The 26,124-nt window shown below is 39.5% G+C and overlaps 2 protein-coding genes across 3 annotated transcripts in view; both read right to left on the bottom strand.

Annotated features, from left to right (window-relative positions):
- Positions 1-26,124, bottom strand: part of LOC134527721 (endo-polygalacturonase-like) — an 86,086-nt gene that overhangs the window by 4,098 nt on the left and 55,864 nt on the right. The window contains exon 1 of one of the 2 annotated variants that reach the window (XM_063360638.1): positions 5,780-6,270. The exons of the other annotated variant lie outside the window; for it this stretch is intronic. The gene's annotated coding sequence lies outside the window, so the exon portion shown is untranslated. Of the gene's footprint in view, positions 1-5,779; positions 6,271-26,124 lie in introns of those variants that run through there. 2 annotated transcript variants of the gene reach the window in all.
- The window catches only part of LOC134527720 (endo-polygalacturonase-like), a 155,467-nt gene that overhangs the window by 113,786 nt on the left and 15,557 nt on the right, over positions 1-26,124 (bottom strand). The window lies entirely within an intron of this gene.

Raw genomic sequence — 26,124 nt, 5'->3', positions numbered from 1 at the left:
AGCATCATTTTATGGAGAGGGTATTGGAAAGCTGGTGCATCGGTACGACAAATGCCTCAATCTGCATGGTGATTATGTGGAAATATAGAGTAAAGATGTACGTTTCTTTTGACATTAAAATAATTTCCCAATTCATTCCCGTTTTTAAATTACAGCCGATCGGAGGTTTAAAAAAAAAATAACCCTCGTACAATTTCCGTGTATGTATTGTCTGTGTGTCCTGACACGTCTCCACCTCCGAACCCTAGGAAGTCTTCCTCATTGTCCTTGTCATCCGTCACGTCTTCGATTGTTGTTGTAGGCCATAGTTTGTGCCAAGCTTTGTGTAGAGTTTCGTTTTTCACAGATCTCTACGCACAAGACACATTACGTATAGTATCTTTTAAGTTGTACGTCTTTTGAAATTCAAATATTTTGCCATCATAGTTTGTCAACTACCTCATGAAATCACATCTGTATAGCATTTTCAGATTTTGAATGACACCCTGATCCATGGGCTGAATCAAGCTAGTCACATTTGGGGGCAAGAACATTGCCGATATGTTGCCTTTCTTGAGTCCTTGTGCAAGTGGATGAGCACTGCAGTTGTCCAACAATAACATGACCTTGTTATCTTCTGGCAGTCCTTTCTCTCTCAAGTTTTCCTTTACACTCTGCACGAAAACATTATTAAACCAAGCAAGAAATATTTCAGCAGTCATCCAAGCATTACTTTGAGGTCTGTAATAAACAGGCAAGTGAGTGACGTTTTTTAAACACCTTGGTTTTGCATACTTTCCGATGACTGTGAGTTTTACTCTATGTGTACCTGCCGCATTTGCCCATACTGTCACACATTCTTTATTTTGCTTAAATCTAGGCACAGAAGTTTCGTTACCGCCAGCTAATGTTGTTTTTGGTAGACATTTCCACAGCAGACCACTTTCATCCGCATTGTACACTTGCTCGGAGGTTAGGCACTTTTCACTTACTAGCTTCGCAAAACTGGTACGAAATTCTTTCGCAGCATCTACATCAGCAGACTTCTGCTCGCCAGACACATCCAACTTCCAAATTCCGTGCCAGTCCTTGAATCTAGTTAGCCAGCCCTCTGAAAATGTAAATGGTTCGGTGAGCTTCATTTTTACGTAGAACTCTTTCCCTTTTTCTATTAACATAGGTCCTGATAAGGCAGCAGCTTTAATCGTTTTAAAGAAAACCACTTGTTCAAGGCACCATCCAAGTCCTGTAGTTTGCTGTGTGGAGCGTTTTGCAGTTATCAAAACCTTTTTCTGACTCGCTGTTTAGCATAAACGTTTTAAGCTTAGCACTACTTTTTCTTAATGTCATAAACCTTAGTCTCGCCGATGCCATATTCGTCCCTGATGACAGCCACCTTTATACCACGTTCCAACTTTTTTCAAATTTACACCTTTTGTTTTAGTGTTAACGTCACATGCTTTTGTTTCACAGGCGCCATTCTTACTACACAGAAAGTAATGAGCAGAGTGCTGCGCTGATTGTTTAGTCACGTTGACCTTGGAAGTGCTGGGATAGTACCGTTAGATAGCTGCCACTCTGGCAGCGCAGTGCAGCGCAGCACTAATTGGGAAGCAGCAGCTAGGCACGGCCGCGCGGCACTGTGAATCGTGACACACACGTCAAAACAGTAACGATCACGTCACTTCGGAAATACCTCGGGTTTCTGAGAACTTCAGATTCTCGGGCCACGGACTGTTGAGAGTTTACTGTATGCATGTATGTATGTATGTATGTATGTATGTATGTGTATATATATATATATAAGTGTATTGAACATAGGAAATGTTTTAGTTTAAAAAAAAGTGTGTTTTCATAAGACATAGGAATAGTTGTAACCAAAACCAGATAAAAACTAGAGGAAAGTGACCAAAGTGGTCCCTAAGTCGGATCCCCAGGGTTTTTTCTTGGTAGGTGCTGTAGTGGCGGTTCCGAAAGATGATGCTGAACAATGTATATGAAGCATTGCCTAAATGCAAGGGTGGGGATAACAGGATTACATTGCGAAAACCCGCCGACCAGCGTTCGTTGCTAATATGTCATTTGTTTTACATCACTGACTTTGCTTCTTAGTGTATATGTCAGTACTTTAATTCAAGACTTTGTAATTAATTTTACCATCAACTTGGAGTCAGGCCTGCAGTGTTTCATGATGCATCCCATTTGCATTGTGCACTTTTTAGTGCCTGTACTGTCAAAAAAGTGTGTTATTTTAAAAAAACTCTGGCTTAATGAATTGGTCTAATTTATTCTAAGTTCTTTGTTATGAATATGGATGGCTAGTTCAATCAGAGTGAAGCTATATAGCAGGAATATTTTTAAACTTGTAAACCCTGTCTGTAAATGATGCTTCAGATTTGTAGTAAATCCATTGAACCATTGTTTTAGATGTCTCAGGGACATGCCAACTCTCGTGGAAGATCACGGGATGCCCATAAAATAATAGAAGCAATTAGAGCTATTAGGAATAAAACAATGGGGTAAAGAAGGCCTCTAAAGTTTTCGACGTTCCTAAAACAACATTGATGAGGCTTGCAAAGGAGAAGTATGGTGATCCGAGTGAAGCAGTGCACACAAAAATGGGGCGGCCCACAATTCTTGGACCCAAAAATGAAAAGGAACTTGTAGAATACTGTCTGAAGATGGAGGCTACATTTATTGGTTTGACAAGGACTGATGTAAGAAGGATGGTACTTGCATTAGTAATTAGATACATCCTCAAACATCCTTTAGGAGATCAAGAGGCTGGACAAAAATGGTTAAAGCTATTTCTAAGACGACACAAGGGTCTGTTGTCAGTGCGTAAACCAACTGGAACATCATATGTTAGGGCTACAAGTTTCACCCAAAAAAGTGTGTCAAAGTTCCATAACTACAAAAAATAATTAGAAAAGACAAACTACAAACCTGACAGAATATGGAATGTCAATGAAAGTGGACTTTCAATCAATCAAAGCAAGATTCCTGAAGTGATTGGACTGCGAGGGAAACGGCAGATTGGATCCATTACCTCAGCTGAAAGAGGTTCATTCATTACAGTGATCATTTGTATCAGCGCAAGTGGATACTTTATTACACTATTGGTAATATTTCCTCGCACTAATATGAGTACAGCTCTGGAAAGAGGGAAGCCACCTGAAACAATTGTAACTGTTCATACCTCTGGTTGGGTTCAGTCCCATATATTCACCAAGTGGTTTGAGAGTTTCATTCATCATACCAAACCAACTGAAGCTGATTAGATGGTCATTACAGTCACACACGAAATATTGAAATTATACACATGGCACGACAGAACAATGTCCAATAATTTATTTGCCACCACACTTGTCCCACAAGATACAGTCTCTAGACCGCACATTGAGTCCCCTCAAAGCTCACTATAGCGAAAATGTTCGTATGTGGCTTAGAGAGAAGCAGAGACCAGTCTCAACTTATGATGTAATGGATCTCTTTGGGAAAGCTTACATCAAATGTCAGACCGCAGAGATTGCAATTAATGGATTTCGCTGTACAGGCTTATATCCTGTGGACACAAGCATTTTTCAAGACCCAGATTTCATTTCAGCTTCGCGAGAGGTTCAGTACAGGGAAGCACATAGGTCTAACTATGATACTGCCGAGGTTGCCACTCCAGTTTTGGTTGCTCCACAACATGAAGACCATGGGATGGTAAGACTACCAAGCACATCTTCATGATCACCAATGATAGAACCTGGTCCATCATCCATTTCAGTAGGTCCACTGAACATCAGCCCTGTACCCACTATTCGGAGAAGAATCTCAACAAGAGGTCAGAAAGCTACATTATCTGCAGTGATAACATCTTCACCTTACAAACAAACATTGCTTCAATCCTTGGAGAAGTCAAAGAGAAGACAATATCAGCCAGCCAAGGAAAAAGAACATTACAAAACAGGTGGTGGAAGGCGAGGAAGAGGATGTGGGAGATCAAGGACCCAAAATGGTGGAAGACAAGATGATGAAAGTTCAGACAGTGACAATATTTCATTACACGACAGTGGGGACTCTGATTTGGACATCTGTATTCCACAAGGCGTACCGCCAACTCAGGATGATGCAGACTGCATGTTTTGTGGACAAAGATTTTCAATGGACTGCAATCTATAAATGTGTATTCAGTGAGCGATGTGCAGCTTGTGGGCACACGAACAGTGCATGAGAAATGACAGAAATATTTACATCTGTGATTTCTGCTGTTAGTGCCATAAACAGAGGATTGTGGCACTAATAAGTTTCAGACTGCATAATATAATTTACTTTATTCTAACTATCTGCCAATTTTTATGTATTTTTAGTGATTTTTCTTTGAATGTTTTCAAGGGGTCCGACTTGGGCAACACATCAATACATCACTTTTTTATTTAAAAGTTAATAGAAAAATTATCATGTGTTTTAGATTCACATAAACACTGTAAATCACTTGGCAATGTATGAAACTGTTATGATAATTTAAAAAATTGAATGTTTTGTTACGTAAAAAAAATGTGGCAAGCAAATAACAAAATGGGGGTCAGACTTTGGTCACTTTCCTCTACTAAACTGATTATATTATGTTGACATAACCATGCCGTACTGACATTACCACGTGCAGCCAGTGCAATGTTCATTTTAAGATGGTAAGTATGCTCCATTATAGGTCCTTATTTATTTTATGTACATCACAGGAGAATATGATTTTCGGATCTTAATGCAATCATATTGACAGAGTATTTGTTAAATAAATTTGATTCACAAGGCCAGATACAAAAAAAATTACTTGTAACTAAACATTAATTTAAGTATCAGTTTTTCATAGTGATTCTAAAAAGAAAACTTGCTCTGTTACAAATCTTTACTAAGCCACGTGAAGCAGTATTGTTGTATGTTGGTAAAAATTTAATTCTGGAAGTTTCATATGGATGTGGTTATGCTAATGCCAACATGTAAAAGCACAGGCAAGGATGAAGTGAATCAACTGCATAAAGAACTAACAGCAAGAGCTGAAAAACCTCTTTCTAGGAAGTAAAATACGAAAAACTAGATTCCAAATCCAGCATAAAAGACAGTTTATAAGTATAAGGCTACTGATTACCTTATTCTCTGCAATACTTCTTTCATAAAAAATAAAGCCATTCACAAACATCACACAAGGCAAGCCGGAAACATGAATATAAATACCTTTAATAGTGCTATACAATAAACTACTATCATGATAAGAAACTCGGAAGTAAATGTAGGCTATTAATTGGTTAAAATGTTTTTGTAATGTACAAGATAAACATATAGCTATGTATACAGCAATGCACTTATCTGATAAACTATTCATGTAAACTATTCATGTAAATGTGATACAAATCTCAATCTATTATAAGCTGAAGTCCAATGGATATTTATTTTATTTATTAATTTTGTTCTCTGGGTCCTAGGTGGAGCCAAATGCTCTGAGATAAAGAATACGTCAAAAACCATAAAATATTCACACATTAAAATTTATGTAAATTAAAATATCAGTTATAAAATCCTTGTCTACCTGCTTATAAAACTTTCTCATATTGCTTGGAATTATGATCAGCTGTCCTCAATTTCTCTAGACTTTCTTGTGTAAATATCTATGTTTTTGTATGTGTGCTAATGTTTGTACATATGTACATAAAAAGTCTTTTTTCAATACTGCTAAGTAGAATTGTTTAGTTCCAAACCAAAGCAATGCTCTGGGATATTTTAATAATCATAATCAATTAAAAAATAAAATACATACGCTAGCAGTGGTAACCAAACGGGCAGCCAGGCTCACAGTAGCTGATAAACATGAGGCAATACAATGATAGTCACGATACTCTTGTGATATTTCAAATGACCTCTAGATATCAGAGGACAATACTTCATTAATAAGATAAATAAAACAGATAATACAGATAATAGCCTGGAGAGTGATTTGACTTCTTATGATTATTTAAATGTGTTTTTAACAAAAGCACAGATTTCCAAATGTATGTTTAACTAAACTAGTACCAACAACTGTATTTGGGTAAAATATTTAGAACGAGCTGATGATGTCACTATTATGAAATACTTTTAATTATTACAGATAGAATCAAAGAAGTGGTTTCTATGCATTCATTTTGACGAGACCACAGATAAAGCACACAAAGAGCAACTTAGCATTAGGTGCCATTTGCCTAAGCAGAGAATTTTTCATGTTTGATTTTACCTTTGTGAATGATAGCTTAATTTAAGTACATTCTTTTTAAAACCCAGCCACTCATAAAAATGAAATATTTTGTGTGTGAGAACAAACTGAATACAAAATACACATATATCTAAAAAAAAAAATTATTTTTTTAAACTGTATCATACATATAAATATTTAATCAACACAATATTTAAATCTTCCTATTTTATTTTACAAATGTATGTATTGATAGAGCAAATATTTTGTACATGCCAGAATCCGCTGCTTAAACTTCTGCGAGGAGACACGGCTTACGGTTCGTGAGCAGTCATCCATATTGTAAACACGCTTTCTGTTATGTCTTCCTGGTAGGCTTTGAATATACCTTATAGCAGGTGTGTCAAACTGGTGACCTGCAGAGCTGTATGCTACACGCACAGACATCCAAAAATATATTTTTTTTATTAATATTGTCGCAAGGGCCCTCGGTCTCCGTCAAGATCTACACAAATGTCACTCAAAATAAACATTAGGGGGGGGGGGGGTGGTAGCAGTAGAGCTGGTACAGGGATGGTCTAACCTCCTTAGGACAGGGGGTGTAGGGTGTTGACTGAAAGAAAATAAAGTATTATTTATCCCACATCGTTTCAGGTTTTATTTATGGTAAACTGTGACCAACACAAAAGTAAATAAATAACTAATTAAATAATTAAATAAAGTCAATCATGTTAAAATATCTCTGGTAACAAACAATAAAAATAAATAAATACACAATAATTTATCCTCTTCTTAGAACGAGTATTACTTCCTTTTAAAATAACATGATTATTCTTAACGCACACCTCGACCCATCCTTAAGCTAAATAAACGAAAGAAAGTTTACATTACTGGATACCACACACTGCCTGCACTCCTGGAAAGAATCAAAACGTTAAGTCATCCTAACCCAAGTTTGAAATACGCCCCCAGATGTTACAAGAGGTGAAAGAAAATTACGAGTTCGCCATTACTTACAACACCGTCGAACGGCAGCACGCAGCTACCCGCCAGGCCGGGGCTCCAACAGACCTCCAGCACCTCACCGAGAAGAACCACCCCGGCGCACCCAGGGTGGCCCCTTTTATTAAATCCACTTTACCACGTCATCACGTCGAAAACACTCCACGCGAAAACAAAAATCCCGGCCGCGATTCCACAAACCAACCGCCATTCCGCCAACCGACGCTATCCCCCCCTCCACCGGTCATGCCAGACTCGCACGTCTGCCACCTGGTGGCGACACAAACACCAACGCAGCGAAACCAACCAGGGCTGCCAACACTCCCGGAGATTCCAGGACAGGATGACGCAACCGCCCGCGCAGCTGGCCAGGCTCTCGGGCGGCGAATCACGTCACCGCCCCAGAAAAACAGAGAGCGTTAGCAATCTACCGCGCCAGGAAAACAAAACAAAGCCCGAGTGTCGCAAACAAGTGTCAGGAACTCACGCGGGCTCACAAAGCACTACAAGCACAAAGCCAAATTAAAAAAACTCTACACGTAAAATTTTACCGCGTGACATTACTCCGGACGACGAGGGCTTGTGCCCCACAAGCCAAGAACCACAACTTAAAATTTACAAACAAAGGATTGAAAGAAAATTGTACAATGTTAACTATTAAGATTACAAAAGAAGCCTGAGAGGCACGAGCCAATTCCTAAAAGTCATAGCAAGACCGGCCAGAGGAGAATCGATGACATAACAAACAGAGCTAGACTTAAAGACGGGTTCGAGGTATCCAAAGATTGATCCGATTGCTTACAACATAAAATTACAATTTCATATCTCCAATAATGAGTGTACATAGTTGTATTGAGCTAAATAAAGTAATCTTGAGGTACAAGCACATTTAAGCCTAACTTGACTGGCCTATAGCCAAGAGAGGCGGAGTATGGGGACAGAACAGCTCGAAGGGGTGGCGGAAGCCATGATCCCGGTGGACGATCTGCAGCTCGTCCCCAAGTCCAGGGCTCCACCTTTTGGAGTAGCACCCCTCAGCTCCAGCCATCTCTGCTGCATGTTGCCAGCAGTGCCATCCGTCAATACTGTGAAACTTTCATACCCAGCATCAGATTCATCAACAAAATAAACAATAACAACAACAAAAATAATCTTAGGTGATTCAAAAACATAAACTTACATAGGGGTAGCAACATACTTCAACAATAGAAAAGGACATACTCATAAATTTAACCTTTCATTAATGTCATTTAACAACAGTGTCTAACATAGGCAAATCTCAAACAAGGTAGGTATGGGAATCCAAAAACGCCTAACCATTGATGAACCCAGGTGCCTGTTTACCCCGCAGATTCAATAATTAGGATACAAAACTTACATCCTACAAATAAAGGTTAACCCGAGCAAAACAAGAAATTTGCAACAAAATATCCTTCCCCTTTTAAGAGGACCGAGGGCACAAGAGGATACGCGTCTAGGTAGGAACCAGAAGGTAGTTCAAAAGTTTCAAAAGTTAGTTGAAGTCCAAAATCTTCGCAGAGTCGTAATGGCAGCAACCAGCTGCGGGATAGAACGTTCACCAAAATCATTAGTACAGAAATGTAGCACTGGCTTCTCAACGTAGCAATGCCATGATAGCGGCGAACCCCACTGCGACCAAGCAGTCTCGTCTCTTCTCTTCTAGAAACTGAGAGTCCACACATACATGTCGCAATCAACTGGGGTCATCCGACGAATGCACTTCCACAGGAGTTACACACACAGCCCACAACAATTCCTGGATGGGATAACAGTTACTTTTTCCCACCACCAGGTACAGGCTGTATAGTCCCAGATCCTCGGTAATGAGGATGGACACGATGATTGATGCTATAACAGTTCATCTTCTACACTAGCACCACATGTCGAGTTTAAAGTTGGTCCTGGCTCTCCGAGTCCATGGAAATCTGGTTCAAACGCACAGTACATGACACTGGAAGGAGTATGGAAGGGAGGTAAAGGAGATAAGGAACTCTTTCTTGGCTTAACTCCCATTCCAGCATAACCTATCAAAATAGCAGACACCTAGGGTCATCTCTGGTTAACAAACAAAATCTAAATCTTTATAAACAATACATCAATGTGCCCAAATAATTAGTCGTAACTTACTTTGTTTTAAAAAAAAACATAGCTAATTCTTCATTAAACAACAAATACCATTTTGAAATAATTACAAACCGTGAAAACAGTAAACAATTAGGATGAGTCCATCAATCAAAGAAAATTTACCTCATGGTTCGATAAGTGTGATGTTTACAAGAAATTCATCACCAGTGTTACTAGACAATTTGGCCTTTATTACATTTTCATTACGTAATCGTTCTCGTAAGTCCATAGCCTCTCCACTCGTGGAGGCCTCAACAGGCGTGACTGGGGACGATATCTTCAAATTTTTCTGTGCACTTCGTTTAAGTTGAATACACTTCCAGATAAGAAAAGCCAACATACCAATTACAATTCCCAAGACAAAAACCATAACAGTAAGTTCAGCATTTAACATAGTGGTCTCATCCAGTGCAGCTACACGTGGGAACGTTCCAATACACACAAGGTATGGATTTCTAATAATAATCAAAAATAGGTTACCCCCTATCACAAATAATGCAATACTCTGAACATGTCTGACCATGAAACTCAATACTTCAACCGGTTTATTCAAAGAAATGGGGTCCAGCGATGACCCCCACTGTCTCAGGTTGGAACGGCGAATGAGGCGCGTCATCCCCTCGAGACAGCACCAGCATACCCATCAGTAGCCACCAGCAAGTTGTCTTCATTATGAGGGCCCGAGTGGCTTTGAGGGTACCTGAAACACTCTTACGAGCGACTTAAAAAAAAAACAAATCTTAAATTGACAAGTCACTATTAAACAAAATTACCCAGGACCGAAATGAAATGTAACACAGGTTACAATACACAAACAACGAACACCAAAAACAAATACTTGATGGCCTTACAAAGAATCTAGACACGATACAAACAGGGTTCACAATTGACTCACCATAAAAAAAAAAAAAATAAATAAATAAACTCAGGCAGCAAAGAATGGTTTCATTCTTTCCACATTAGTTACCTCATAGCTAACTTTACCACGTTGACACTTTTTTAACCGATACAGATTATCAGATATTTTTTTCTCAACAACAAAAGGACCAAACCAGCGATGCAACAACTTCTCCGAAAGCCCCTTTTTCCGGATCGGAGTAAACACTAACACTTCCTGCCCCACCTTATAACTCACCGCTCGTCTTCGTTTGTCGTACCTGCGTTGGTCTATTCTATCTGGCTTGGGATTAGTATAGCGAAACACATCATCATGCAAAGAAACATTTTTGGTCCATCTACGTAATTTGGTCTTAGGTCCTGAAGGCATTAACCTGGGGTCAGACTGTTGCTTCTTAGTCAAATCAATATCTTGCACAACAAAAACAGGTAATTTTAATGTTTTCTCTTTGCCCCTTAGGGTTCTACTACCGACTTCCTCTGCTAAATCATTACCTGCAAAACACACTGGAATTCGTTGATGCATCCTAGCCTCGTTGTGTGAATGCTCTTTTATCCTGACACAACCTAACCTCAAAGTAGGTTCTGATTCAATTTTGTTTACTTTAGGAGGATCATCTTGGGTTCCTGACTTCTGAACTTGGTTATCACAAGGGGGTGCGTTAATTTTATCATGTTTTATGTGTCTGTCCTTAGCCTCCCTCACCTCTGCTCCTTGTACTGGAATGCCTGCAGTGGGATGGTTTATTGTAAATAAAGTATTTCTGTTTCCCTTACATGAAATTACTGCCTCAAACTTAGTAAGAAAATCACATCCTAAAATAAGACCACGGATTGGTGTCTCTACCAGTCCTACTGGGTGATGATAAAAAAATTGGCCTAATTTAAAACCCAGCATAACCATGTGATTCAAGTGGTGGGTTTGTGCAGACACCCCTGCTACAACTCTGTGTTCTGCTGGTTTCCAAAAACGTTTAGGAATTAACTTACTATCCACTAAAGATACAGCAGCGCCGCTATCTATAAAAACGGGGATCTCTGTCCCAAAAATCTTAGTTTTTAGACTGAACACCCCATCGCACTTAAAAAGGGACATTGTGTTTTTACAGAATGCATTCCTAGTCTGTGCATAACTTTTCCTGCCTAGTTTCCCTGTTTTCTGCATATTTGGCTGTGAGCGACAGTTCCACTGAATGTGTCCCGGCTTGTTGCATTTAAAACAGATGGGTCTCCCATCAAAGGTCCTCTGGGGTCTAGCAAAGGTTCTAGAACCGGGATCTTGGGTTGTGTTTCTAGGTGTACTGTTGTGTTTCTGTTTGTTAAGATTATTTCTATTTTCTCCACTAGGTCTGAAATTTTGTAAGTGTATGGGCTGAACTCTTAAAACTTCCATTTCTTCACGCAGTTGCTTTAACTGTTTCCCCAACTCCATTAGTCTATTTTCTATTTTTGAATCCATTGTGTCTGCCTCCCTGATATTTCGAACAGGAACTTGTTCTGGTTTTACAGCCCCACTTCCCTTTAATCTATCATGACTCTTCGCATAGTATAGACCTGCCTCAATGTTTCTTAGATTTCCTAGCAACTGGTCTACAGTGTTGTTAGGAAACAGCATAACTTTCTCCACAATATCCGGTCGTAAGCCTCTTAATAAATATCTCACTTTATTGGCTTCTGGCATTTTGGGGTCAAGCCGATTACAAAGGTGAAGAACGTCGTAAATAAAAGATTCAAATGGTTCCTCCCCACCCTGTACTCTTGATTGAAGTCTTATTTCCAGGTCTTCTACCTGACCTACACGAACAAAAGCAGCCTTTAAAGCAGTGGCTAATTCATCAAACGTTTTCACATTTTCCAATGTTGACTCATAACTGTCATACCAGCGGCTAGCTGGTCCCCTGAGAAATGTGGGTAAATACGCAATACATTTGTGGTCATTCCAGCCATTGACCTTGGCTGCTCTCCTAAACTGTTTTATAAACTCATCGACATCTTCTATTTGTCTCCCCCAAAAGTAGCTAGGTTCCACAAAAAATTTTCCTGCCTCCATTGTGTCGTGGTGGTCTTCTCTAGGTGCTGAGTTTAACAAATGCAATTTTTCTTGTATCTTTACCAGGGGCTCCTCATCTGAACTACTATTTCCACAAATATCAGGTATCCCTGTCTTGTCGTCCGTACATAGGCTAAGAGTGTATTGATAAGACATGCCCAAACATAAAAAAAAAAAATAAACAGAATACTCAGTGTGTGGACATACTTAAACTAAAAAAAATAATCATGCTCCTGATAAACATTCAGCCTCCTACCTAACCTGGCTTAAAAAAAAAATATCTTAAATCAACTGCTTATAATTACACACACAATACCAAAAAAAAAAAAAAAATCAAATGAAATACTAAAGTGCAATTTGTAAAAAAAATTACTTAACTTAATTAAAATACTTAACTCTATAACAAGACCATTTCATTTCTACACTTATTCAGAGTACATGTGAGTAGGCTTTCTGTCTCCACTCCCCTAATTAAAACCTGAAAATGGAAGGTATGCAAATTAAAACACCTGAATATGTTGTTCCTTGCTGATAAACATAAACACTTATCTCAAACACTGGCTGAAAAAAAAGAAAATGATTACCATTACAGAATAGGCCAAATTTAAAAAAAAAATTAATAATACTTTCTCATGCTTAAAACATTTATAAATAACCTGGCTGTACCTCGTGACCCCTGAAACAGATATGGTTAAAACCAAACATCACCATTACACCAAACAAATTTAAAAAAAAAATAACACACACCCTACAATTAGACATACCCTAGCCTCACACCATTTTGTCGCAAGGGCCCTCGGTCTCCGTCAAGATCTACACAAATGTCACTCAAAATAAACATTAGGGGGGGGGGGGGGTGGTAGCAGTAGAGCTGGTACAGGGATGGTCTAACCTCCTTAGGACAGGGGGTGTAGGGTGTTGACAAAGAAAATAAAGTATTATTTATCCCACATCGTTTCAGGTTTTATTTATGGTAAACTGTGACCAACACAAAAGTAAATAAATAACTAATTAAATAATTAAATAAAGTCAATCATGTCAAAATATCTCTGGTAACAAACAATAAAAATAGATAAATACACAATAATTTATCCTCTTCTTAGAACGAGTATTACTTCCTTTTAAAATAACATGATTATTCTTAACGCACACCTCGACCCATCCTTAAGCTAAATAAACGAAAGAAAGTTTACATTACTGGATACCACACACTGCCTGCACTCCTGGAAAGAATCAAAACGTTAAGTCATCCTAACCCAAGTTTGAAATACGCCCCCAGATGTTACAAGAGGTGAAAGAAAATTACGAGTTCGCCATTACTTACAACACCGTCGAACGGCAGCACGCAGCTACCCGCCAGGCCGGGGCTCCAACAGACCTCCAGCACCTCACCGAGAAGAACCACCCCGGCGCACCCAGGGTGGCCCCTTTTATTAAATCCACTTTACCACGTCATCACGTCGAAAACACTCCACGCGAAAACAAAAATCCCGGCCGCGATTCCACAAACCAACCGCCATTCCGCCAACCGACGCTATCCCCCCCTCCACCGGTCATGCCAGACTCGCACGTCTGCCACCTGGTGGCGACACAAACACCAACGCAGCGAAACCAACCAGGGCTGCCAACACTCCCGGAGATTCCAGGACAGGATGACGCAACCGCCCGCGCAGCTGGCCAGGCTCTCGGGCGGCGAATCACGTCACCGCCCCAGAAAAACAGAGAGCGTTAGCAATCTACCGCGCCAGGAAAACAAAACAAAGCCCGAGTGTCGCAAACAAGTGTCAGGAACTCACGCGGGCTCACAAAGCACTACAAGCACAAAGCCAAATTAAAAAAACTCTACACGTAAAATTTTACTGCGTGACAATATAACAATAATTTGTGATTACATTAAAAATGATATTGATATTTAGTCAATGTGTTAACTTTAAAGCTACGCGACGTGGTCCAACTCGCAGCTTTTTATATAGAACTATCTGTTGTTTGGAGCATCTTTAATAATATTAGTTACAAAAGAAAGTTACAAGTCAGTAATCTTTATTTTTGAATAAGAACTGTTTGGACAATTGACTATTGCAAATCTATGTGTAGTTGTGAGGCTGGAATCTATTTGTGTATGGCATCATTCAATAATTCGAATGTTTGTTTTTAAAAATGTTATAGGTTTGAACCCAAAGAACTTAGTCTCTTCTCCAGCCGGCATCCATATGGTCCTGGCATGTTGCAACACATCTGTTAAAATCCAGCTTAAAGTGTATATAGTTAGGCATCGGTCCAGTCTTTGACACCCTAGGAACAGCTTGATATGCGTCTATTATTTATTTAGGATGGTATAATGTGATATTGTATCCAGGTGTGATAAAATTAATGTCTATCTGTGATGGAGGTAAGCTGGAATCGGCCACTGATGTAGACAGATGAGTACATTTTCTACCCATGCAAAGTTAAATACAGCTATTCTTGAAAACCCTGGCTTAACTAATATTTTATTTTGAAGAGTCTAATGAAGTGAAATAAATAACTTTTTTTGATACTTTGACCACAGAAAACACTTTAAAATGTCAATGACCTTAGCCACTATAACTCTGCAAACCAGTGGTACATTTGTTAAGCTTTCGTAAAGCTAACCTTCGAATACAGTCAAGAACAAACTGTTTATTAAAGCTTAAGTGATGTAACATGTTTTATAAAGGATTTTTGCCAATTTAATTATTTTTCACAATAATATTTTTTAACTTAAACAGTTGAACTTTTGTATAATATCCTGTTGTGTCCTAAGTAAATCCAGATATTGATACAAAAATTAACCTGAACGTATGTTTATGGGATATATAAAACTATACACACACATAAAAAGAGAAAGAAAAGAAGTAATAATTTTATAGCATTGTTTACCTACATATACTGTTATATTATGTGTGTTATTCAGTTCAAATAGTTTATTGGTTTATGTGAGAAAGGGTCAAAGTACATTATGTAGTCATATTAAATTCAGTACATTGAGTTTGTAAGATACCCTGTATTAATTTTTATTTCAAACCCTCTCTATGTGTTATTGTATACCAATCAGCATATTGTATACCAATAAGTATCTTCAAAACTGATCATATTTCATGTACTGATCCCAATAGCTGTTTGTTTACAAATTTGGCAACAGTGAAGTATTTGGACCCTAATACATTTTATGTCATTATAAAGTCACTATTTTATTCTGTGTGTTTTACTTGCCACTGTATTATTGTGGTCAAGTACTTGTGTGTTGATTACCTAGTGTATACAGTTGAGTCACTATACACACATATATAATTCACAAGATAGCTACGCATGCCACAGAGTGTGTGTGTACATTATTTCACACATATTACATCATTCCCTTCTAAATGTAGCCATACAGAACACAGTTTCTTCCAGCAGTACCAAGACAAATAAAACAGCATTCTACCAGGTACCAGGGAATAGATTATAATAATATTAATTAATGACATTTTTATCCCTTCAAAATTTTTTATTTATGATGTTCATTGAATTTTTTGACTATGAGAAATAAATATATTACTTTATGCTGCTTTTTAGTCTACAATACCCCTCCCTCATTTTGTTATTTGTACAACCTACGTGATGAATACAAATAACAAATAATAATTACTTCCGTGCAAATATATTAATTTTCATTCTTCGAGTGTATATATCATAGAGAGCTCATTCATCTTTTGTTTCGAAACCGGGATCTCAATCAGCTGATGGAAGGTTACTTGCCGAATAACTCCCATAAGAATCAATGTAGCGGCTGGCAATTGTGCGTGTGATTTTGGTTTTGCTGCGTCCACTAGAGATTTTAGACTTGGTTTGTGTACATAAATGAGTTCAATAACCAACATAGATATACATTGTTGATGAAGCGTGTCTAAAATGTTTGTAAATTAATGTTTTTAACTCCAGGAATGGATCGTTGTTTAGCCTACTACATATGTATTTGAATAAGTATGGTGATGTCTTGTGTTGCTTATGGATGTAATCAAAAGTTTGAGAAAGGAAGCAGTGTTTCGTTTCACAGGTAAGTTTGTGAATTATTTGAAATATTTAAATTTTGAGCTAAAGTTTCTATGTGGTTCCATATGGTTCCATAAAGGTTATTTAAATGTCACAAACCTAACCTAAATAACCATACACAATCGTCCCTTAACATCACACTTTTTTTAAAAATTGAGGTTTTTTTATGGCAGTAATCTTGGCCATTCATAGTATGTTCTGGCAGAAGGGCAATCGTTTTTCTTCATAGAAAGCATGGTAAATAAAACAATGAAAGCTCTACTTTAGGGCTGACGTTCATTTTTGTTCCCAGAAGAAGGGCCGATATCATATCTTTGCAATGCTATTCTGAGGTTATGGTTGCTCAACTGGAAAAATTTTGATTTTATAATGTTGTGATCATTGTTGTCTACATAATTGCATTTATTTCATTAGTCTATTGTTTTAAGGTGAAGTGGATGCCACTTCAAACCGCGCGCCGCCGACAGCATCTGTTCCTTTCCCCCTCCCACACTGCCGCCACCTTCCCCTTCCTTCCTCCCCTTTGCCGATTACCGTGACGTCACTGGGATTATAAATTGGTGGGCCCCCTGTGGCCTCGGGTCTGTTCCGGTCCGGAGGTGTCGCGACATGGTTTTGGTATGTATGCTCAAGCAGTCGTAACTTTAAATTAGTGTGAAGTGGCCATGCTCTTGTTGTTTAGGTAGCTTAAATTCTCCTGAGGTTAGGGTTTTATATTCTAAATTCTATTTCGGCCGCCACTTTTAGAAAATTTGGTTTTGGTTTCTTGTGTCTGCTTCGTTTGTTTTGATGTTAATTTTCTGTTTGATGCACGACTGCTGCGCGATACCCGAACCATGGCGCGACACCCCCAGAATTAATATTCAAATTCTTATTGTTGCCTTAAGTATCGATTACATTGACTGGCCCTGCTTGTACAAGAATGTACGTTTTATTCATTGTTGTTGGCCGTAAATAGTTGCTCTATTTTATCACTTGGCTATGGCCATTGGATCGGACAGACCAATGAGCACGAGCACCCTGAATCTCCTCGCGAGGAGCAGTTAGTTTGACCCACTCGGTTCTGTGTCATAAATTGTGTTGTTTTTATGAGTTAGTTTGTTAAATTTGGCTTGCTTCGTAAAGTAATGTAGGGGTCTCGTTAGGCGTTAACCTCTTGATATATATTTGTATACGTTGCTTATGGCTTGATATTGTTTTCACGAGCGGGATTATAAATGAACTTTTATATTTATTGCAATACTATGCAAATATTTGTTATGACTATGTGTCGAATAGTAGTCTCGAATACGATGACTTGTACCTCTAAATGCATCATAAATGTGAAAGGTTAATGCAATTTCATATTGATTATAAACAATAAATTGTATAATTATTTTTGTATATTTGGTTGTGTTATACGTTTCCATCCCTTGTTCACTAAATTTCACAACATGTTTTACTTTCTGTCATGACCCATTTAGCTGGGTTTTATTCAAATTTATTAATTGTATAAAGTTGTTTGTAGCCTCCCTAAGGTGCAACTCTGCGCTACTCTGCTTTAGGCAGATTGTGATTGCTGTGTTTGTTCTTTTTTCATGGATACCATGAGCACCTTGGCCACCTCCTGGGTTTATAAACTCAGGAGAACTGAGCTGCTAGAATATCTTCAAGAGAATAATATTGAGTACGAGTTGACGGAAACTGTGGGGGAGCTTCGGGCTAAACTTGTCCGGGCCATCAGAGACTCGTGCGAGTCAGTGTCCACCCCGGAGCCTCAGCTGCGGCAAACACCCTCTGGAGTGAGTCAACTTCCCACCAATTCATTTAATGCTAAACTTTTTTTAACACGTTAAAATCACTGCCCTGTTTAGAGGGCACTGACCCTAAGTCGGTGTTGAATTTCATCATAGATTCTAACAGAATTCATAAATTGTCTTTGGTTAGCGAATGCGAGTTTCCGAAGGCACGTCTCACGAAGTGTAAGGATCCCTACGCTGATATGATAACACAGGTTGTCGTACAGGGGATGGACTATGCCGCCTTCAAAAAACGTTTGCTACAGTCTGTCTGCCCCGCCCGCGTGTTGGACTCCTGTAAACGTGAATTCGTGTTTCGTTTCCAGCGCCCTGACGAGTCACTAATGCAGTATATTAATTCCGTGACTTCGTACGCTGACGCCTTAAATCTGGCAATCCCCAAGGCTGAATTTGTACAATTGGTACTAGGTAATATATCACCCCTTGCCCTGCAACATTGCGCAATGCTTACGCCGCCATCCACTATGGATAGTTTGCGTTTGTGGAGCAGCGAAGTGGAAAGCAGCCTGTTAGCAATTAAGAAGTATCATGCGGAGTTTGCTCCTATAACACGCCTGGGGTTTAAACCCGGCAGTTGGGTTGATAACCATTTACCCGGAAAAACGTTTGTCTCAGCTTCAGTCGCGTCTGCTACCGCGCAAGCGGAAGCGCGCCGGGCCGTGCAGGCGCCGGCCAGTGTAAGCGAGCCGCCTTGTCTGCCGCCCACTCAAGCGATAAGCGCAGCACCGGGAAATGCGCCCGACGTAACAAATAGGCGTGGCAGGTGCGCCAACTGCTGCATGTTTGGGCACGTTGTCACCGAATGCACGAATCCACGTGTGGATATTTCAAATCGTAAATGTTTTCGGTGCAAGGGAACGGGACATTATAGGTCTAGTTGTCCGGGAAACGCCCATTGACGGGACTTAAGTTGGGTCGTCTGCGTCAGGTTTTAAGGAAATCCCAACCTCGTAATTTTTTGCATTTTGTGCCTACCTTAGTATTTGGCAAAACATTTTCTGCCTTAATCGATGCAGGGGCTACGACATCTTTAATAAATGAAATTTTTTTAGAATATTTAATTTCTGAGCATCCTTTTCTTGCGAAGCGTGTCGTCGGGGTTTCTGTGATGAATATTTGCGTGGCTAACGGTAATTTGATGTCCGCTAATAGAGCGGTTATTTTGCACATAAAGATTAATCAATTTTCCTCGGATCGGAAATTTATTGTGGTCCCCGACTTATCTTTTAATTTGATTCTGGGACTGGATTTTTTGGGACGAACACGCTGCGTTCAGGACGTAACCCGCCATGAATTGAAGTTTGGATTTGCACCCTCATCTAAAGTGATGCTCACCCATGAGTCGCGTGAACCTATTGTTGCTACTTGCAAAACATCTAGGCCTCAGGATCACGATATGGATAGGGCTATCGCTGAGCTAGTCAAATCGTTTCCGGACGTAGTTACCACGAAATTAGGAAAATGTGATATTTTGCCTTATCGATTTTATTTGAAAGATGAACTACCTGTTCGAAGTAAATATAATAAAGTCTCACCGCCTAAACTTCAAGCTATGCGGCAGATCATTAATAAATTATTACAGGCAGATGTGATCACGCCTTCTGATTCCGATTGGAGCACGCCCACCTTTCTTGTACCCAAGAAAGATTCTTCAGAATGGCGATTGGTTCATAATTATAAACCTTTGAATTCGAAAATAGCTACTGAAAATGTGTGGCCTCTCCCAACTGTGGAGAGCGCCCTCCAACATCTGGGCAAAGCCAAAATATTTTCAGTCATAGATTTGAACCAGAGTTTTCATCAATGTTTGCTTCATCCCGATTGCCAAAAATATACAGCCTTTTCCACCCCTTGGGGGCACTTCCAATTTAATAGAATCCCTATGGGAGTAAGTTTCGGCAGTCAGGCAATGAGTCGCATTTTGGATCACGTTTTGGGCGATCTAAAATATCAATGTGTTTTCAACTATATTGATGATATTATAGTCTATAGTCAGTAATTCGAGGACCACCTCACACATTTACATAAAGTTCTGGAGCGCCTTAGGACTGCTCACCTGACTGTAAACCCAAACAAAATCACCTTGGCAAATAATCACGTTAAATTTTTGGGCTTCATTATTTCTGAAAGCAAATTAATAATGGACCCCGATAAGATTTTGCCGATTTTGAGCTTTCCACGGCCTAAGAATTTGAAAGGCACACAGAGGTTTCTGGGAATGTTAGGATATTTTTCACGTTTTATTTCGGATTTTGCAGCTATTTGTGCTCCACTCAATGCCTTACGCAAAAAGGATGCTCGCTTTGTCTGGGGTGAGGCCCAGGAGGCGGCTTTCACTGCCCTGAAGAAATGCATGGCTAGTCCCCCCGTACTTGTGTTACCTGATTTCGACCGAAGATTTGCTTTGCAAGTAGATGCATCGTCCATTGCCTTGGGCGCTGTGTTGGGACACATGGAAAATGGCGTTTTAAGACCAATCGCTTTCGCTAGCCGCACCCTACTCGCATCAGAGCGCTGTCTTGGAACGTACGAGAAAGAAGCCTTGGCTTGTTTGTTTGGCCTGGAGAAATTCGAACAGTATTTAGATTGTCGTGAGTTTGACTTATTTACAGATAATCAGGCCTTAAGCTGGCTGTGCAATCACCCGCAGTAGCTAGGTAAACTCGGGCGATGGGTTTTCAGGTTATCACGCTTCAACTTTAAAATTCACCATGTCCATGGTAAGGAGAATGTTGTTGCGGATACGTTATCTCGCATGTTTAACCCAGACAAATTTGAGGTTACCAGCCCTAATTCCGGGGATCAGATAGAATATGGTGTTTCCTGTAAATTGTTTCCTGAATCGTATTTAAATCTTAAGGATCAGCAACTTCAAGATACCTTATGCATCCAAATTCGCAAAGACCTCAGAGCAAAAAAATGTGTGCCGTATATAGAGGAGCAGGGCGTGGTATACTTTACCGGCAAAACAGGCCGAGCCCGGAAAGAGGTCGTTCCCTCTATATTGAGACCTATGGTACTCGCATATTTCCACTCTTTGTTGATAGGTGGGCACTTAGGGATAGATAAGACTTTCCGTAGGATATCCGCCCATCTGGCGTGGCCAGAAATGCGTAATGATGTGTGAAGCTACGTACGTGCATGTCATGATTGTCAGGTTTCTAAGCCGCCTCAAAACACCAAGGTAGGATTATATAGCGCAGATGCCCCTGTAGCGCCGTGGCATGTTCTCCATATAGATATATTTGGGCCTCTTACTCGCTCAAAAAAGGGTAATGTGTGTTTGTTAGTTGTGTTGGACATTTTTACAAAATTTGTTATCTTCTTACCACTTAAGAATATGAAATCATCATCCATAGTTAAAGCACTGAGAGAGCAGGTTTGGAAATTGTTTGGGCCACCTGCTATGCTTGTCAGCGACAATGCTCGGTATTTTCAGAGCACAGTATACAAAGATATGTGTTTTGAGTGGGCCATCAAACCTATCTATAGTTCGCCTTATTTTCCACAAGGGAACCAGTCAGAAAGAGTCAACAAGGTTATCAAAGGTATTCTTACATCTTTTTATCGCACGGACCAAACCTTATGGGACTTCGATTTGGACTTTATCAACGTGGGGCTTAACTCTGCATATCATTCGGCCTCTGGGCACCCACCGTCCGTATCTTTTTTAGGTAGGGAACTCACTCATCCACTCTTGAATCAATGGGGTTTGCCTCCACTGACGTCCGGCCTGGACGAGACTGAGCTGGATAAAGTTTTAAGTGAGATTTCCAGTAATTTGCTTCTCGCCAGGAAGGCTGTATCAAAGAATTACAATAAAGACCGAAGTGCTCACAGGTATAAGACTGGAGATTTAGTGCTGTGTAAATGTTTTACGTTACCATCTTTGGTGAATCAAGTTAACACCAAGCTTATCCCGCCACTTCAAACCGCGCGCCGCCGACAGCCTCCGTTCCTTTCCCCCTCCCACACTGCCGCCACCTTCCCCTTCCTTCTTCCCCTTTGCCGATTACCGTGACTACACTGGGATTATAATTGGTGGGCCCCCTGTGGCCTGTTCCGGTCCGGAGGTGTCGCGACATGGTTTTGGTATGTATGCTCAAGCAGTCGTAACTTTAAATTAGTGTGAAGTGGCCATGCTCTTGTTGTTTAGGTAGCTTAAATTCTCCTGCCTAAATTCTATTTCGGCCGCTACTTTTAGAAAATTTGGTTTTGGTTTCTTGTGTCTGCTTCATTTGTTTTGATGTTAATTTTCTGTTTGATGCACGACTGCTGCGCGATACCCGAACCATTGCGCGATACCCCCAGAATTAATATTCAAATTCTTATTGTTGCCTTAAGTATCGAATACATTGACTGGCCCTACTTGTACAAGAATGTACGTTTTATTCATTGTTGTTGGCCGTAAATAGTTGCTCTATTTTATCACTTGGCTATGGCCATTGGATCGGACAGACCATGAGCACGAGCACCCTGAATCTCCTCGCAAGGAGCAGTTAGTTTGACCCACTCGATTCTGTGTCATAAATTGTGTTGTTTTTATGAGTTAGTTTGTTAAATTTGGCTTGCATTGTAAAGTAATGTAGGGGTCTCGTTAGGCGTTAACCTCTTGATATATATTTGTATACGTTGCTTATGGCTTGATATTGTTTTCACGAGCGGGATTATAAATGAACTTTTATATTTATTGCAATACTATGCGAATATTTGTCATGACTATGTGTCGAATAGTAGACTCGAATACGATGACTTGTACCTCTAAATGCATCATAAATGTGAATCGTTATTGCAATTTCATATTGATTATAAACAATAAATTGTATAATTATTTTTTTATATTTGGTTGTGTTTTACGTTTCCATCCCTTGTTCACTAAATTTCACAACATGTTTTACTTTCTGTCATGACCCATTTAGCTGGGTTTTATTCAAATTTATTAATTGTATAAAGTTGTTTGTAGCCTCCCTAAGGCTGCAAAGGAATGTGTTTTTGTTTGATACAGAGGTTCTACTATGTGTAATATCAATTTATTTTGTACTTGGAAATAACATGGATGAAAAAAGGTGAATAATTATGGCATTTTATAGATTGTGTGTTGTATCTATACTAATATTATAAAGCTGAAGAGTTTGTTTGTTTGTTTGAACGCACTAATCTCAGGAACCACTGGTCCAATAAGAAAAATTCTTTCAGTGTTGGATAGTACATTTATCGAGGAAGGCTATAGGCTATATTATATTATCAATAACATTAGGGATCCTTACTAAAAGTCCAATTTAGAATCAAATGCGTTGGAGGGGGTTAGATACAACATGAAGTACACGTACGAAGTGTGTGTTGACAATGCCGCAGGCGCATAGAAGTTTATTAACCATTGCCTATTAACATTGTTGCCATGCACTAGATGCCATATCATTCTTAATTTTCCCATACAAGTAAAAAACACCCGTGTGATATTGTCACGTGCACCTAGCCGGTGCCACCGCCATTTCTGTCACGTCTCACTTTCAGAGGGGGGAGAGAATCGTAGCTCTTTACATAGAAACAACTCGCTTGGCATCAACTAGTCTTAACTTCATAAAATACTTTACTGTACCTAGGATCATAGGTTCGTCATCCCGTACAGGATGTCTGGTGAGAGCTGAACTAAGGAGATTTTGCAAAATAACATAATACTTAATTAAAATTATTTTATTCTTAAAGTCAAATACTCAACATCATTTTAAAGAACATTTAAATAGCGGGATTACAATTTAAAACAATAATCTCTTTACTTCCTTAACGATTGAACGACCTTACAAGAGAGAGAATGAGAGAACTTCACTAAACACTTCCCTAGTCCTTCCGAATACCTCAAATCATAATTAATACTTAAAATTAAAACAAAGATAAGTCCATACTCACATTTTCCGAAAAGCCTTTCTTGATCGATTACTTTAAAAAAATAACGTAGGGGCCTCTCCTGCCCTTGAAATCCCGAACGAACATTACATTTTAAAAACTATGACGCGTGACCCCTGACGAGGGCCATAGCCTCCGCCCGAAAGCTTGACGACTACATTATGACCTAACTTAAATTAAACGACTCGTGGCCTCTGGCGTCGGCCATAGCTTCCGCCCGAAAGCTTGAATTCCTACATCACGAACGAACTAACAACTCGTGACCACAGGTGAGACGCATAGCCTCCGTCTGAGTGAGCCCCGAGTCACCAATCACTTGCGCTTAAATTCGCGCGCCCTGCCGCGCCTAGCATAACAAAAGCTCGTTATTGAAGTCAAATTTACTAAACAACTAACTAGAACATCTGGGAAGACTACCCCCCCTCTACCCCGATGTGCAGGCCACACCGCGTGGCTTGTTACGACAGCGCGCCCCAGTAACTGCGGCCCGTAGCTGCGCCAGCGTGCGGCCAAACAAACAAACAAAATTCTGCAAGCCCGCAGCGCGCCGCGCCGGCCCCGTGCCCCAATTACATGGTCACGCCACTTGCGCTGACGAGTGTACAGAGCAGCCAGCCCAGAGTCCCGTCAGTAAAGTCCCCAAATTTGATTTCAACAACCCTGCAAAATTTCAACCCGCGACATAACCCTCCCCTCACAGAGCTCGAGCCCCATCGAGCTACCTCAAAATTACAAATTGTCTTTTTCCATTAAACCATAACTATAAATTCCTCATTTCACAAAAATAATAATTTTCTTAGTTCCTTGCTGTCTGAACATACATCTAGATTCTGCATAAGATTTATTTTAAAACAACAAGTATTCATAAAATTAAATGTAAAACTTTTATCTGGTTTGTTCTCACAGGAACCTTCAGAGGCTCGAGTTCTCAATTCTAAAAAAATTGTTCTGTTAGTGAAGCTCTCTTTACAAATTAAATTACTGTTCTTAGTTTCTCAGTATTCGTTAAACAATGTGCAAATTCTTGATAATTATTATTTTTTTTTTTTCAGTTTCCGTTTATTACCATACTTCTTTCGTTCTTCAAAAAAAATTAAGTGTCCTTACAGTGTTTCAATTAATTAAACTCTTATCTCGTGAAGGTTGGTGCAACTCCTCGAAGTCAGTGTTGTCGAGAAGAGTAGCTCCCTGGGCTGGCCATCAGCAAACACCACTCAACTCCAACAGCTACTGGACTGGCTTCCAGGGCAGCTCACAACTTCTCCCCACATCTGCTTCGGAGTTGTGCCATCCTCATCACGAACAGATTACAATTCTGAAACATCATCAACAGGCATTCCCATCACGCCTGACAAATACAAAACTAACTACTAAACTGCAATCGATGGGCAAGGATGCAAACACACAAAAAAATAAAATTAATTAATTCAACTGCTAACATAAAGTATCCCACCCTTAGCATAATCTAATCAGGCAAATAATTTGATAGGAAAAACTTAAGGAAGGGAAACATGACCTCCAATGATTTTCCCTAACTCTTGAGTCTTGATCTTCTCTATACAGCAAATAGTCCCCACGAAGTAACTGGGTTGAAGGTCAGTTCACATGACCCACCCATAACCTCTTCTACTCTTCTTTTCTTCTGGGGGCAACCACAATGCCCACCAATCTCTCTCCATGGTGCCGAACCAGCTATCCCATGAGAGTAAACAACGTAGTCAATAGAAGCGCAGAGGGGAAACACCAATCTCTGGCTTGTCGAGTCATAAAACTGCTTTATCTTCTTCTTCTTCTTCTTCTGAGTAAAACATCTGATTAATCTTGCTACTATTCTTCCCAACAATAAAAAAAAAGTTCATCAGGTATCTTCATAAAAAAACATTCTAACTAATAATAAGTCTTCTTTTTCTTCTTTTTTTTTTCTGTTAGATGTAATAGAAGGCCATGTTAGGGAGGTTATAGGGAAAAAGAGTGGCCAATTCCCACCCCATCACCCACCTAGATCATGACTAATTAACTTTTAAACTTTCTATTTCAAACAAATTAAAAAAAAAACATTTTTTTTTATTCAAACTTTTAAACTA

This window comes from Bacillus rossius, chromosome 1 (assembly GCF_032445375.1).
Source record: "Bacillus rossius redtenbacheri isolate Brsri chromosome 1, Brsri_v3, whole genome shotgun sequence".
Taxonomy (NCBI): Eukaryota; Metazoa; Arthropoda; class Insecta; order Phasmatodea; family Bacillidae; genus Bacillus; species Bacillus rossius.
The sequence above is the reverse complement of the archived record's forward strand: the minus strand, read 5'-3'. Positions and strand labels throughout refer to the sequence as shown.